We start from the raw sequence: 15,233 nt of genomic DNA on the forward strand, positions 1-15,233 counted from the left end.
CAGACCCAAACATTCCCTCCCTGAGCTTTGAAAAATCCGGTTTCCTGATTGGTCCTCTGGTCAGGTGTTTGGTTCCCTTTGTTAACCCTTTACAGGTGAAAGAAACATTAACCCTTAGCTATCTGTTTATGACAGGGGTTAATAGTTAAGGTTGGTTAACTGTAATGCTCACCAGTTAACTGGTTAACTTTTTACATCCCTATATTAGACTGTCTATTAATAGTGAAAGAAATGTAGTGATAAGGCTTATTGTATTATTTTATTCCTCTTCTATTTGCCCATTAATTTTAATTCTGATGGCATCAAAAAGTGGTTTCATTTGGATTAATTAAAAAGCCCCTATCCTGCTAGGAGCTCTGAGTGGGTGCACCTCTGTACCCAGGCAGAACTCATTGCAGAAGTAGGATCATATTGCTCAATCTTCCCGTCCTAAATGTTCAATACATCGACTATTTGTACCAATTTGTTAGCTATCTGGCTATTTAAATCAGCTCTCTTTATGGGTGGAAATACCCATAATCCCTCACCCAAAAGGATCTGAATCTTTTCTCTGATCAGTCTCCACCTATCCAGTGAAATTGCATGTATTCTTATCACTCTTGGTACTAAGGTGGCTACACCACTATAGTATCAGATCCGATACTGTCTAGCCAATCTTTATTTTAAAGGACATTCCTCATGAAGTCAGAAAGAATGCACTTTGTTCCTTGTTTCAGAAATAACCATGCAAAGGATGGTATACTGTGATCCAATGATTTTATACACCGAACATAACATTGTTGGGTGTTTGCTTTAAATATAACCTTTATCCTATATTTTTCACACTGTTACTATATATTTAGTGAATGGTAGGTGATTGCTCTACATCTATCATAATTTAGTTCAGAAATTCCTTTCACGTTCTTTAACCACTCATAAATAGCAATCCCTGCAATCAAATGGTCATGTGATATAACTACACATTGTCTCATAGTTTCCTTGTGCTCCACCTTATCAGTCTGTAACCACCTATTGTCTCTTGTCTTATATTTAAATTATAAGCTCTTTGGGGGATGGACTGTCTTTTTGTTCTGTGTTTGTACAACACCTAACACAGTCAGGTTCTGGGCCATGACTGGAGCTTCTAGGCACTACCCCAACGTGGGGTGCTGGAACAATTTGTACAGTGGGGGTGCTGAGAGCCATTGAACCAAACTGTAAACCCTGTATATGATGGAAACCACTTCAAGCTAGGGGGTGTGGCAGCATCCCCAGAACCCCTTGTTCCAGCACCTATGATCACAACACAACTAAATAGTAATAAACTGCATTTCCCAAAAGGTCATGAGCTGAAAATTCATGCTACCATCCCAGTCTGGAACTGCAGCTTTCACTGACTGGTTTTGCATGACAAAATTCAAAATTTACCACAAACATAATAAAGTTCCCTTAGCAACCCACCAGTAATTACATTCTATACTAGCCCCTTGGAATTATCCGAAATAACATAAATTGTATAGTTGTCCAATTGTTTATTTACTTCCCTCAGACAGCAAATCATTTCTAAACTCAGAAGTCCTCTGAAAAGGTATGGAGTCTTTTAAACATTTCTTTTACTCTTCAAAGGGTATAACACATGCATGTTTCAGGAGCACTCCAGGACACATCAGAAAACAAAAGAAAGTCTGCTGGCAAGTAAAAAGAACAACCAACCATTCACGTGCGTTCCTGTATATATATTGGCAGTGACCGGGTTTTCCTGTCACATGCATTTCTGCTTCCTTATTCACTCAGTTATCAGAAGTAATATTTTAAGTCAGCATTTAGACACAAACAAATGATACCTCTCTGATTACAGATTCCTATGTCTCGCTTTCCAGATTTTTTAAAGGAGTAGTCATATTCCTTTCTTTGTACTCTGTCTCTTTGTACTCTCCCTGGTACAATGGCAGACAGGGGCTGCCAGTTACCACTGCCCTCCACTTGGGTTGCGACTTGTGAATATTGTTGTTGATTTTTCTGTGGGTTAGTGAATAGCCTCTCTTTGATATCCTAACTGTGGCCTGTTTCTGCAGTTCAGTGTACATGGCATATTCCTGGTCCAAAAAATAATCCTTTTTCAAGCACGTTCATTCAAAACATTTAATTAAGTCTTGTAAAAATAATTGCACATAACAGTAATAAAATTTTCTCCTGGATTGAGTTTTGCTATGCTAAATTCAAGTCCACAACAGTACATTTTATTGCCAAGTTATGAATCTTTAAAGTAGGAGTTTATAACAGAAACACTGGCAGACATTAATAGTTGTAATGTGCCAGTGCTATAATAAGCTGATTTATGGGCTGATCCCAAGGGGATTTTTGTTTGAATAAGGTGTTCAGGATCAGACCCTTCAAAACCACTGAAACATTATAAAATGTAGAATAAAATATAGTTATACTATAAATTAATAATGTGTCCCATTGGATCCCTTTGCATACAGAGGGCTCTGTAAATGGTGTGCATGTGTACTGACTTCTCATGCTTCAAGGGTGTCAATTAGTGTTGCTCTGCCCTTGTAACTGCCCTTGTCTCTTAATGGAGATGCTGCCATGCGTGTCGGTGTCATAGCACAGTGTTCTACTTCTTCCTCAACATGGTAACCGCATTTTAAAAATTACTGAGTGTTAGTAACCACAACTACTTCTGGTTCCCAGGTTTTTTTGGTTTATTTTTTTTTTTAACTGTTTGTTACCTTCCCCATTAACTTCTGCAGTCTATTTTTCCAGTAGATATCTGTAGATCTTAGTCCATTCAACACATTTTTATTAAAAAAAGGGAACAAAATAAATGCCCCAAAATTATCAGGGAAAGAATTTGTATTTTCAAACCTCAAAAAGGGTATTATAAATAATAATGGAGATTTTTTAACCCCACCCATCAATTGTATAAAGTCTTAATTTAAAACATACTCACTTTTCTGGTCTCACATTTATTCTTTTCCGACCTATTGTTGAAGTTAGTGTTGTATCTCTCTTCATTTTTCCATATACATTTAAAAAAATAACCAAGTTTGACTCTTGCCAGATGAGGAGAAATATCTTAGTGGTTCTTTACTTGTGGGAAATGATTAGCTACTCCGTTGATGGGTGCCAATATAAGAACTTAGATCAGGCGTTCCCAAACTGTGGTTCGTGTGCCATTGGTGGTAGTGAGCTTCTTGAAAGTGGTATGCAAAAAAGTAAAAAAAAAAAAAAAAAAAAAGGGCTCTCCATTTCAAATAAACAGTCATTGCATGAACGGCCTGTAATACACCAGAAAATGCATAAGAAGTCAAATGTAATCTCCTGGCCACTTTCAGCCATAATGGTCAATAAGATTCACTGACCATGCCAGAATAGTAGTTGCATTTAGTAATGTGCAGCCAGGTAACTGTACTGTCATTTGATGCACAACAGACTTTCTGCTAGGCCTAGCCTTTAGCTGGCTCCAAGCTACTGCGGTGAACTCATGACGTTTCATATCATACCAGCGCGCCTCTCATCCAAAAAGACACACATGTGCGGGGCCAGTTCAGAACCCCTGCAAAAGCTGCAGCTGCAGGCAGCCTAAAGGTCAAAGGTCTCCACATGGATAGCTGCTGCACAGCAGGAGCTCCCTCTGCACTCCCTGACCTGCAGAAGATGCAACCTGGCCCCTGCAGGGCTCAGAGGCACCGGATGTCTGGGGAATTCCCTCCTGCCTCCACAGTCATAAACAGTAATGGCTGTTTGCAGGGCAGGCGCTTTCATTTAGGCTACTTAGGCAGTCACCTAGAGTGCCAGGATTATGGCGGGGGGGGCGGCATTTTGCTGAGGGGGCGGCAGGCGGCTCTGGTGGAGCTGCCGCAGCCGTGCCTGCAGCAGGTCTACTAGAGCCGTGGGACCAGCGAACCCTCTGCAGGCACAGCTGCGGCAGCTCCACTGGAGCCGCGAGACCCACGCGTGAGGCGGCGAAATGGCCCGGCGCCTAGGGCGCCAGAAACCCTGGCGCCGGTCCTGGCTGTTTCACTGTGTTTCTTTCTGATTCACTGTTTGGAAACCTGAGATTTTTAAAGAGGATATTATAATTGAACACTTTAGACTTCCTTAGGCATTTATTTTACTAGAGTCTAGAAATACTTACACCTACTATGGCCTGAAATATATGTGAAGGAAAAAAAAATAAGAGAAGTGTGCATGTGTTACTTCAAACATCAACTTTTAAAGAAAGTGGCACATAAATCAATAAATTTGGGACCCGCTGATCTAGATAGATTAGATCAGACACTAATGCTTTATTGTTGTAAGTCCAGATCCACAAAGGTATTTGATTTCAGTGGAAATTAGGAGCTTAAATACATTGTGGCTCTGGCTCTAGACCCCAAACCTGTAATGAGAATGGCTTGGGCAGACCCCTGAACTTGTATTGCAACCTAAACTTGCAAGATCTGGGACCTTATTAGCAATGGGCTAAATTCTGATCATAGTTAAACCCGTACAACCTATTAGATTTCTGTGGGGTTGCCTGGGTAGAACCCTGGGCAGAATATGGTGCAATGTTTTACTTTTGCACTTATCATTTTGGTATGACTCTTTTATGTAGCCAAAAGAGAGACTTCATCACTTAAAAAGAAGTGAATGTTCATGGGTGCTACTACTAATCAAGGCTTGGCTAAACAGATACAACCACAGATTTTAAATATAAGAATAGAATTCAGTTCTACTCCTAGTTACTCTTAACAATGAGCACTTTATTAGCGCTTTTAATCAGCAAATCTCACACTGCTTTACAAAGATTGGTATTATCTTTACCTTGCAGACGGGAAAACTGAGGCAGCTGGAAGTTACTGGAGATGGAGGAATGGAGTGGGAGGAAAGGGTCTGGTTGAGGGCAGATTTGGGAACAGAGTAACCTAATTAGTGGTACAAGCTGCTTAGTGCAAAGTATGCCAGTTAGTGTATGGTAGACTAGTAGTCAAATAGAGTTTGGCTTCTATTATGCAAGAGATTGCCTCAAGAGGGCAGCTCCTGTTCCATCTTTGCTTCCAAAGGAAATGCTTTTGATGCACAAATATTCTAGTGCCGATTCCACTGTACCAGTTATTGGTACTTTTCAGACCCAGAGATTCGTAAAGAAGAGAAGCCTAATTTCAGTTCTCAGGAAATGGAACTGCACTGAGAACGTTTGGAATAACAGATACTCTGTTTGGTGTGGTGCTTTTCCTTATTTAATTATGTTTAACTGAGGGCTGTACATTCCTCCTAATGCCCCTTAAATCCTTCCCCACAAGGTCTTGAGAATCGCCATGGACAATATTGATGTTTTCAAAAATAATAAAAGTCTAATTCAGCAAACCAAAAAATTAAAGCTACTCCCAGAGCAGCGGTGAAGTGAAAAAATGTAATTTTGCTACGGAGCACATTGTGTAGCCTGATCAAAGTTTACCACTGATTTATACATTTCTTGTCGCAGATGGCATAACCTCTGTTGCATATGACGCCCTGGGTCAAGGGCAATTTGTTTTTAATTTGGAAAAAATCAACTGATTAACCTCTTCCCTTAAACTTTCATCCAATCAGTATTTCTTTAGGACAGATGATAATACAGGATTTGTAGAGAGGCGTGCATGCTGTAACCCAGAGGGTAGACAGGAATGCTGACTCCAAAATGAAATTGGTAAAATATTTGTAGAAGTTAGTTCTGCAGGTCAATCCTGCCACGAAGGCAAAATTTATCTTATGAAACTGCTACTTACGTTGCAGATAACCATGCAAACAGTGACTTTGGCAGCATTGCAGAAGTAATATTTTCATAAGGGTGAACTGTTCTTGTACAAGTGCTTAAACATACAAATATATCTATAGACGTACATATTGTGTTCAGCTCATTTCTCCTCAGCTGAGCTAAGGTTTATAGTGGGCAAGGAGAAGAGAACTCCTGGCTTCTATTTTAGCTTGGGTTGCCCAGTGTTCCTCTTACTGTATTTCCTAAGAGCATGTTCCATGTTTGTGCTGCTTTGTATGACTTTTCTTTTAGATGCCTTGTCAAGGAACTGGAAGTGCTCACACACCGCAAGTTGTTTTAGGAACATACTGTTCTCATGTCAGTATAATACTAAGATCCAAAGTGTTTCCCTTGCAGCATTTCACAAAAATGTATACTGGCACCAACCCCTAGTTGTAAGACTGAACCCCCTAATTCCATCAGGTCCAACATCAACAGCTTTTGGGGCACTGGACATGATAGGAATATCTGTCCTGCTAAGTTAAATGCTTATTATATATTCTGTTTATTATTACTTAACTGACGACATCATACTTGGCCCTGCACAAGGTCAGGGAAACTGTTGTCCCTGCTCCAAGGAGTTTGCAATCTAGGGACCTGATCCAAAGTTCATGAAGTCACTAGAAAAGTTTCCACTGACTTTGGTGGGCTTTGGATCATGCCTTAAGAGCCTGACTTTGCTACCCTTACTCACCTTGAAGTAGTTCCCTGCTCCACAAGTAGGCCCATTCATTTCAATAGGATCACTCATGCAATAAGGCCACAAATGTACCAGCTGATCTCTGTGGTGTCTTATTTGGGGTCAGGTCTGTCCATGCAGATAATCTTGTGAAACCTGGGCTGTGATGCTATGTGGCAGGTGTAAGAGTGGCAGAATTTTAAATAGTCAGTGATTGAACAACAACAAAAGTGGACTGAGAAACGCGGCCGATGGTGCCAGTTAACAGCTTTGTGGGAAAGACAGCGGAATTTTACTGGTATGGGTCAGCATCTGTGGACCTCTTTGAAGAAGCAAATTTTAAGAAGTTATTTGAATGAGCTTTGCACAGTGGGATAAGGAGCTAGACATTTCATTGAATAAACAGTAACTGTACACAGAAACTATATAGATTCATAGATTCTAAGGCCCGAAAGGACCATTGTGATCATATAGTTCAGTGGTTTTCAACCTGTGGTCCACAGACCTCTGGGGAGGCAACAGACTATGTCTAAGGGTGTGTGCGAAAGGTTGTTGTTTCTATAGAACAGTGGTTCTCAACTTACGGTCTGCAGACCCTGGGGGGCGGGGTGTCCACAGACTATGTCTAAGATTTCCAAAGGGGTCCAAACTGCCATTTGAAACTTTTTGGGGTCTGCAAAATGAAAAAAGGTTGAAGACCACTGATGTAGTCTGATCTCCTGCACGAAACAGGCCATAGAACACCCCCAAAATAATTCCTGGAGCATAGCTTTGGAAAACTTCCTATCCTGAGTTAAAAATTGCCAATGAGGGAGAATCCACTATGACCCTGGGTAAATTGTTCCAATGGTTAATTCCCTCACTGTTCATTTTTTTGTTTGCCTTGTTTCTAGCCTGAATTTGTCTAGCTTCAACTGCCAGCTACTGGATTGTGTTATACCTGTCTCTGCTAAATCGAAGAGACCATTATTGAATATCTGTTCCGCATGTAGGGACTTGTAGACTGTAATCAGGTCACCCCTTAACCATTCTTTGTTAAGTTAAATAGATTGAACTCCTTGAGCCTATCACTATAGACTTTTTTTTCCTAATTTTTTAATCATTCTCATAACTCTACTCTGAAGCCTCTTCAATTTTTTCAACATCCTTCCTGAATTGTGAGCACCAGAACTGGACATCGTAGTCCAGCAGCCGTTGCTCTAGTGCCAAATATAGAGGTAAAATTACCTCTATTCCTACTCAAGATGCCCATTTATGCATCTGAGGATTGGATTAGCTCTTTTGGCCAGAGTGTGACACTAGGAGCTCATGTTCAGCTGATTGTCCATCATGAGCCCTAAATCTTTTTCAGAATCACTGTTGCCTAGGCTGAGTCCCCCAGCCTGTAAGTAAGGCCTACATTCTTTGTTCCTATATGTGTACATTTGCATATAACCATATTAAAATGCATATTGTTTGTTGGTGCACAGCTTACCAAGTGATCCAGATCACTCTGACTCTGTCCTCTTCATGATTTACCACTCTCCCAATTTTTGTATTATCTGCAAACTTCATCAGAGAAAATTTAATGTTTTCTTTTAGGTCCCTAATAAAAATGTTCAATAGCGTGAGGCCAAGAACCAATCCCTATGGGACCCACTAGAAATACACTCAATGATGTTTCCCCATTTACAATTACATTTTTAGACCTATCATTTAAATCCACTGAATGTGTGCCATGTTAATTTTATATCATTTAATCAAGATGTCACATGGTATCAAGTCAAAGTCTTTACAGAAGTCCAAGTGTATTATATCAACACTATTACCTTTATAACCAAACTTGTAATTTCATTAAAGATACTAAGTTAATTTGACAGGATCTATTTGCCACTAATCCACATTGGTTTGTATTAATTATATTTCCCTCCTTTAATTCTTTATTAATCAGGTCCTGTATCAGGCACTTCATTATCTTGCCAGAAGCAATGTCAGACTGACAGGCTTATAATTACCTAGGTGATTCCATTTACCCCTTCTAAATACTGGCATACCATTAGCTGTCTTATAATCATCTGGAATTTCCACAGTGTTCCAAGATTTATTGAAAATCAACATTAATAGTCCAGTGAACTCCTCAGCCAGCTCTTTTAAAACTCTTGGATGCAAGTTATACAGATCCGCTGGTTTAAAAATGTCTGACTCTAGTAGCTGCTATTTAACATCCTCCTGAGATGGAAATGGAATGAAAAGGGTGATATCATTATCATATGATATGATGCTATCATCTTTTTCCCCTCTTCAGGACTCCTTGTCCCAATCTATTCTCCCGACAACCCCAGGTCTGGCTGTTTTGTCCTCTGTGTTCAAATCAGGAAGCTTCCTCCACCATGTTGCTTGGTTCCAGCAGGGAGAACACAGCAGAGAGAGAATCTGTGCTCTCAATTCCAGTGTCTGGATCCAGCCCAGGGGTGCAATTGCAGGGAAAGTTCAGCTCAGCTCTGGGCTGTATTATGTTCAGTGATGACCAAATCTTTGGTGTTTTTAGTTGCCAGCTGTAACATTTCTGAGCATGTGAAAACTGCTGTTTTTCATAGGCTTATAACTTGGCCAAATTTGGGCAGACTTTCACAGGAACAGTGAAAGATCTGTCCCAGACACAAAGGCCACTCCTTGCCAAATTTCAAGTCCTTACTTCAAAGTATGGGGATGCTAGAGCTTCTAAAATAAAAAGTTGTCAGCATTTTTAATATGGGCAAAACCATATCTATGTCAGTATCCTCATTCTCAGAAGTAACTGAACTGTTTTGGCTGAAAGTTTTTTTTTAAAAAAAGGAGCCTGAGGCAGATATGACATGTAGAATTTCAGCCTGAACAGTTAAAGTTCGGCAAAGATATAAGCAACTGAGTCTTAGAATGGGAAGTGTTGGACAACCTTAGTAATATGTGATGCTACCAGCCTAATCTACAGTATATTCATACACAAAATCTCTGTTGTGCATTAGTTAAGGTTGCCCCACATCTACTATGCCTGACACAAACCCAAGGAAATAACAGGTTAAGTCGCCTAACAGCATATATCTTTTTCTCCATCTATCACTACCACAACTATTGTACATCATATACTACAAGCAAATTGTAACTCTTTCCCACCCAGGCATGCCAAGCTTTCAGAATGCCCTTTACCAAATGACTCCATCCAAATACACCAGGCTACTTCTTAACTGTCCTCTTCTGCATATATCCAAGATTACTGGTTATTTTATGTTTGGGGCACAGAAAAGGAAATGTAGAAGAATCTGCCTAATGCCTAATCAGAAAGTGTGTGGTAAGTCGATCTGGGAAAATAGTGTTAAAATCCTATTCATTTAAATGTTCAGATGAATTTATTTCAGCCATAATCATGCACCTTTTGTAATAAATTCAATGATATTTTATTGACACGTGTTTGTGGAAAGCAAGTTTTTACATAAATGTCAGTATTCTAAGATAACCCTTTCTAGGAAAGAACATTCTCATTCAAACAGAGAAAGCTGGCTGGCTGCCTACCCGGACAAATTATGTTCCTCTTCTACAATACAGCCATTCAAACGAAGAGAATCAGAAATGGATGCTATAATTTTTTTTTCTTACTTTAAATATAGCATATACAGGTATTGAGATTTTTTCATTATGTGAACTTTCATAGGATTCATTCTGTGGTTATCTTTAAACCAGTACTGTATTTAAATAGGATGGAATCTGGTTTATCTTAAACATTGGGCACTAACTGAACTATTACCTGTTGATAACAGAATACTTATCATTCCATACTTCAGGATCAAAGAGAATAGATACTCCTGTTATATTGCACTGTGGAAGTTTTATCACAGGAGAATTTTTGCAACATATTATCATCATGACATTTTTTTTCACTAATACAATTTGAAAAGTATAAATATGATTACAAGCTTGCACTGTATTCACAAATATTAATTAAGCAGAAATGTAACTGTATCACACAAGTGACCTTCTAGGAAAAATGAATGGATTGCAATTTTCTAGTAACTTTCCAAAATTATTTTCAACCCTCATTAAAGGGGAAAAAGCCAAGCACAGCTGGGTACAGAAACATGCAAGGCTGACTTTACTGATAATTTGTTAGTTTTGCAACACCACAAACAAGCACACTCAGTCACATTTTTTTTAATGCCATTCGTTTAAACTGAAGTTGCCAATACATCTTTTTAGAGTTGAGTGAACTTGCTTTATTTTCTTCATATATACATGCATGTACACACTCCTGGATTTATTAAGTAATAGGGTAAATGCAGAATGGACTTTAAGGATATGATGCAATATATCTGCAATGGATACTTGATTTGGATTTCTTAATAAAAAGCATACTATAGAACTTTCTTAAGCCAATATTCCTATATTACTGCAATGCATATAGTGAATTCATTAACTCTTTGTATAGTAATCCAAGTATGAAAAGGATTAATACTAAACACTATTTACACGTATAATCATGCAGCCACTCTTTCTTTAAGTAAATTTTATAGGAAATAAAGCATAAAGCCTGTTAAAAATTTGCAAAAATAAAAATCTGCAGTTTATTGTTCCCTTCTTGGAACAATTTCCTAAACAAGTTGAATCTTCTTTTCACAAATGATCAAGAACAATCTTCTTAGCTATAGTTAGCCCCCTGTAAAGATATAAAAATCACATTTAATAATAAATTATACTTTGCACTGACATATAATGTTCCATCAAAGGATCTAAAAATAATTTGTATACATTTTAATGAACCAAGCCTCAACATCCCCATGAAGTTAGGAAACGATACAATTTTTAAACACAGAGAAACATAGGCACAGAGAGAATGACTTATTCAGGGTCACTGAGGAAGGCAGTATCAAAACCAGAAATAGAAACCAGGGGAGAAATCCTGGCCCCATTGAAGTCAATGGCCTGTGGTGTTCAGGAATCCCTTTGGGCTCACAATGCTTGAAAGAAATACTCAGTTCACTGACCAGTTTCACTGCCTCTGCATAACAGAACATGGGCTTCTGCAACACCACTTCCCAAACTCCCTGTCTATGAAGCTATGCCACTAAAAGATACAGTCCTCAAATCACATCTTCCTTTCCCAGGCAAACTTAATGATAACAACACTTAAATAATGTGATACAACAACAATTCCAAAATGTATAACCCACCTGCTAACAAAACTTATTAACAATGTTCAATTAATCTCTGAGGTGCCCTGCACTGTTCCCTGGACTTGTAGACATCTCCCTTGAAAAATCAGTACTACTGTTGCCAGGAGATGGTAATTTGTTCTGGTAGTGTTATGTCCTGGAGTTTGTCTTTCTCAGCCTTTTGTATTATCTCAACTCACTGCTTCATATCTCCCTCTCTTTTGGAAACTGGAAAAGATGTTGCCTACTCCTCAGCACGTGTCTGTCTGGTGTGATGGCCATTAAGACTGTGGGGCAACCTCATGTGATACCACTGTCACTGATCTCCATCACAGATGAATGCAACATCATTTTCAGAAAGTGGTGGCAGTTCCCAATTCCCAAATCAGGCTGCATTTTTATGTTTAGCTTTATCTGTCTCTTCATACTTCTGCAAGTCCCCACTTTCTCTGACATCAGCTTCTACCATTACAGGCATTCAAATTCTCAGTTTTCTGATAAACAATATTTCTGCAGATGACAAACCATATTTTATTGAGGCCATCCTGCAACTTTACAGTGCTAAGTACAGATTAGAGTCTGACTCTGCTACCTTTTTCAGTTACAACTATTATTTTAACACCACTTTCCACCAACCTGTTGGATTGGGGATAATGGGGACTAGTGATTACATGTCTAAACCCAAACTGTACTGTAAACTGCTTAAACCTAAGCCCAGTAAGCTGTGGTCCAGTCAGACATTATGATGTCAGAAATACTATGCCTAGCAAAAAAAGATTTGACATGTACAATCACTTGTTTAGCTGTAGTATCTTCTAGTACTATGTGTTACAATAATACAGATACAAGAGGAATACAGAGGAACAAGAGGACAGAGCTTTGAAAGGGTGGGGCTATTTTCACCAGCATAGTTAATTATTAAACTGCTTTGATGCAGTGGAATGCAGAGGTGTTCTTTTAAGAGGCAATGTTCTACTTGGAATGTCAATATGTACCAGGAACGTGGGGCAGCAGTTGCAGGTGCTTTTTGCCATCAGTGCCTGGTACGTTCAACACTGAATGAATCAATAGGAAAGTATAGAATCATAGAACTGTAGGACTGGAAGGGACCTTGAGAGGGCTTCTAGTCCAATCACCTGCATAACTAAAAAGAAACCCAAGATAAAACTATGGCTTTAAGTCTCTGCCAGTACTATGTGGGTGAGGAGAATGAAGCAAGGCTTTTCATTGGCAGAAGCTCTCAAAGACAGACAAAGACTCTCTGAGAACTCAGAAAATCTACACAAAAGTAGTCACTACTGCATCATTTCCCAAGGTTCAGCATGCGCTCTCTCTCCCAGAATTCTGCCCACCAAATTTGCACTACTCATGTGGAGTCTAGTACTATTGTTCATGCTAGACTGCCATGGTCCTTATGCAATAGAAATGTAAGGTGCCAGATGCACCCTGTAATGGGCTTAACTCTCCCACATTCCCTCTGCAGTCATATTCGATTTGTCAGGTTGGAATGCAGCAATTTTGATTGAGATTTCAGTGTTAGGATTTTGTATTAGAAAAGGTACTGAGAAGATACTACCTCACACCTAAGGGCAGGGCTGGCTCCAGGCACCAGCATTCTAAGCTGGTGCTTGGGGCAGCATTCTGCAAGGGGCAGCAGTCCCTGTTGTTTTGCCCCCAAGCAGCGTGCCGAATTGCTAACCCAGGCTGCAGGGGCAGTTCGTGAGCCCCTAGGGCGGCAGGCGCGTTTCCGCGGCAATTCAGCAGCAGCTTCTATGTTTAGCTGTCTGGGGTGGCTTCAGCTAAACACAGAAGCTGCTGCCGAGTTGCCGCCACTGCAGAAATGCGCCTGCTGCCCTAAGGGTGCAGGGACTGCCCCCGACGCCCGCGGCGGCAATTCGGCGCGCTGCTTGGGGCGGCGAAAACTGTGGAGCCGGCCCTGCCTAAGGGGCACACTAATAAATCTGACAAGGGTTCTCTAAGTAATCTCTTACCTATTTCGTGCATTCAGTGAGAGTATAGTTCATAAACCAATGTTAGCTAAGTCTAGGGAGATTCTAGCAAAACTGTCACACAATTCAAAATATATGACAATCAGGAATAATACTACGAAGGATTTTACCCTGAAATAGGCTGCAAATTACAACTGCTAAATTAATGTGTATGCAGCCTCAGCCACACATGGAAACCAAAAAAAGAACAGAATTGATAGGAGTGTGTATAAGAGAAAAATGTTTAACAAGAGGTAAAGTTTATTTAAGGCCTTGGCTACACTGGCACTTTACAGCGCTGCAACTGGGGTGTGAAAAAACACCCCCCTGAGTGCTGCAGGATGCAGCGCTGTAAAGTGTCAGTGTAATCAGGGCGGCAGCGCTGGGAACGCGGCTCCCAGCGCTGCACGCTACACCCGTAAGGGATGTGGTTTACAAGCAGCGCTGGGAGAGCTCTCTCCCAGCGCTGCGGCTCTGACTACACTCACACTTCAAAGCGCTGCCGCGGCAGCGCTTTGAAATGTCTAATGTAGCCAAGCCCTTAGTTTCAATGATACTACTGACATCTAATGGTAAAACATAGTAACTTTCAGCAAAGGTGTTTAAGCTTTTTAAAAGATACGTATAATAAATTAAATCGCTAATACCTAATTAAACATTAGTTTAAACTGTAAACATGACAGCATTTACAGTTTCATAACGTTTGTGACAAACACATTAAAAGTCAAAACACAAATGTAATTTACTCTTCCTTATTATTTTAACACTGGCTGAAAAATAATTTTGTTTCCTACCTGTCTTGAAGAAGCACCAATGAAATTAGATTGCTCTCTACATAAATTATTAATTCCTATAATTTTAGCACTATGTAGCTATCAAAACCAAATGAAAATTAATATTTTGCAAGTTAGCATTTTAAAATTTGATCTTCATTTCCCTAGAGGATACTCTTAAGATGTTCTGACATATTATCCTCCAAAACAAACAGGATAAGATAGTGACAACGCACCTCTTTCATCACACCAAGGCGCTGATGTCAGGAGGGGTGGGGGCAAATCAGTTGTACTTTGGAAGTACAGTTCTTCAGATTGGTTTATTTACAATATTTACAGAATAGACCCTGGGGGTTTCTTTAAATGAAAAAACAAAAACAAAAAAACCCCACCATTTCCTAACTTCCACTGGGGTATTGCCTCGTCTTATGCTGGCCCCTCCCCAAACAGAAATACACGCAAGATTTCCCTTACAGAGAAAAACAGCTCTTTACCTAGGAGAAGCCTTTTCCCCATGCTCTACACAACCTTTCCACAGCTTGCTTCCCTTTCCTTCCCTTCTATCCTCTCTTTCTCTGGAAAAGGTTTTGAAAGGTCACAGGCTGCCCTTAATTAGCCTCAGGTGTCCATAATTAACCTGAGGTAACCTCTTTCAGTTCACAGAAAACAGGGCTTTAACCACTCTGAGGGTACATCTACACTGCACGATTATTTCGAATTAGCTAAAACCGATATTACAAAACAGATCTAATAAAATCGGTTTAGCGCGTCCACATTGGGATCACGAAATCGATTGTTTGCGTCCATGGTCCAAAGCTACCATCGATTTCAGGAGCGGTGCACTGTGGGTAGCTGTTCCTCAGCTAT

At 39.9% G+C, this 15,233-nt stretch overlaps 2 protein-coding genes across 2 annotated transcripts in view; both read right to left on the reverse strand.

The window, feature by feature from the left end:
* Window positions 1-15,233, reverse strand: part of EZR (ezrin) — a 705,905-nt gene that overhangs the window by 74,501 nt on the left and 616,171 nt on the right. The gene's annotated exons all lie outside the window — the stretch shown is intronic.
* RSPH3 (radial spoke head 3) overlaps window positions 10,646-15,233 on the reverse strand; it is a 30,831-nt gene continuing 26,243 nt past the window's right edge. The window contains exon 9 of the mRNA XM_075064078.1: window positions 10,646-11,109. The gene's annotated coding sequence lies outside the window, so the exon portion shown is untranslated. The remainder of the gene's footprint in view (window positions 11,110-15,233) is intronic.

Source organism: Chelonoidis abingdonii, chromosome 3, assembly GCF_003597395.2.
Source record: "Chelonoidis abingdonii isolate Lonesome George chromosome 3, CheloAbing_2.0, whole genome shotgun sequence".
NCBI classification, from domain to species: Eukaryota; Metazoa; Chordata; order Testudines; family Testudinidae; genus Chelonoidis; species Chelonoidis abingdonii.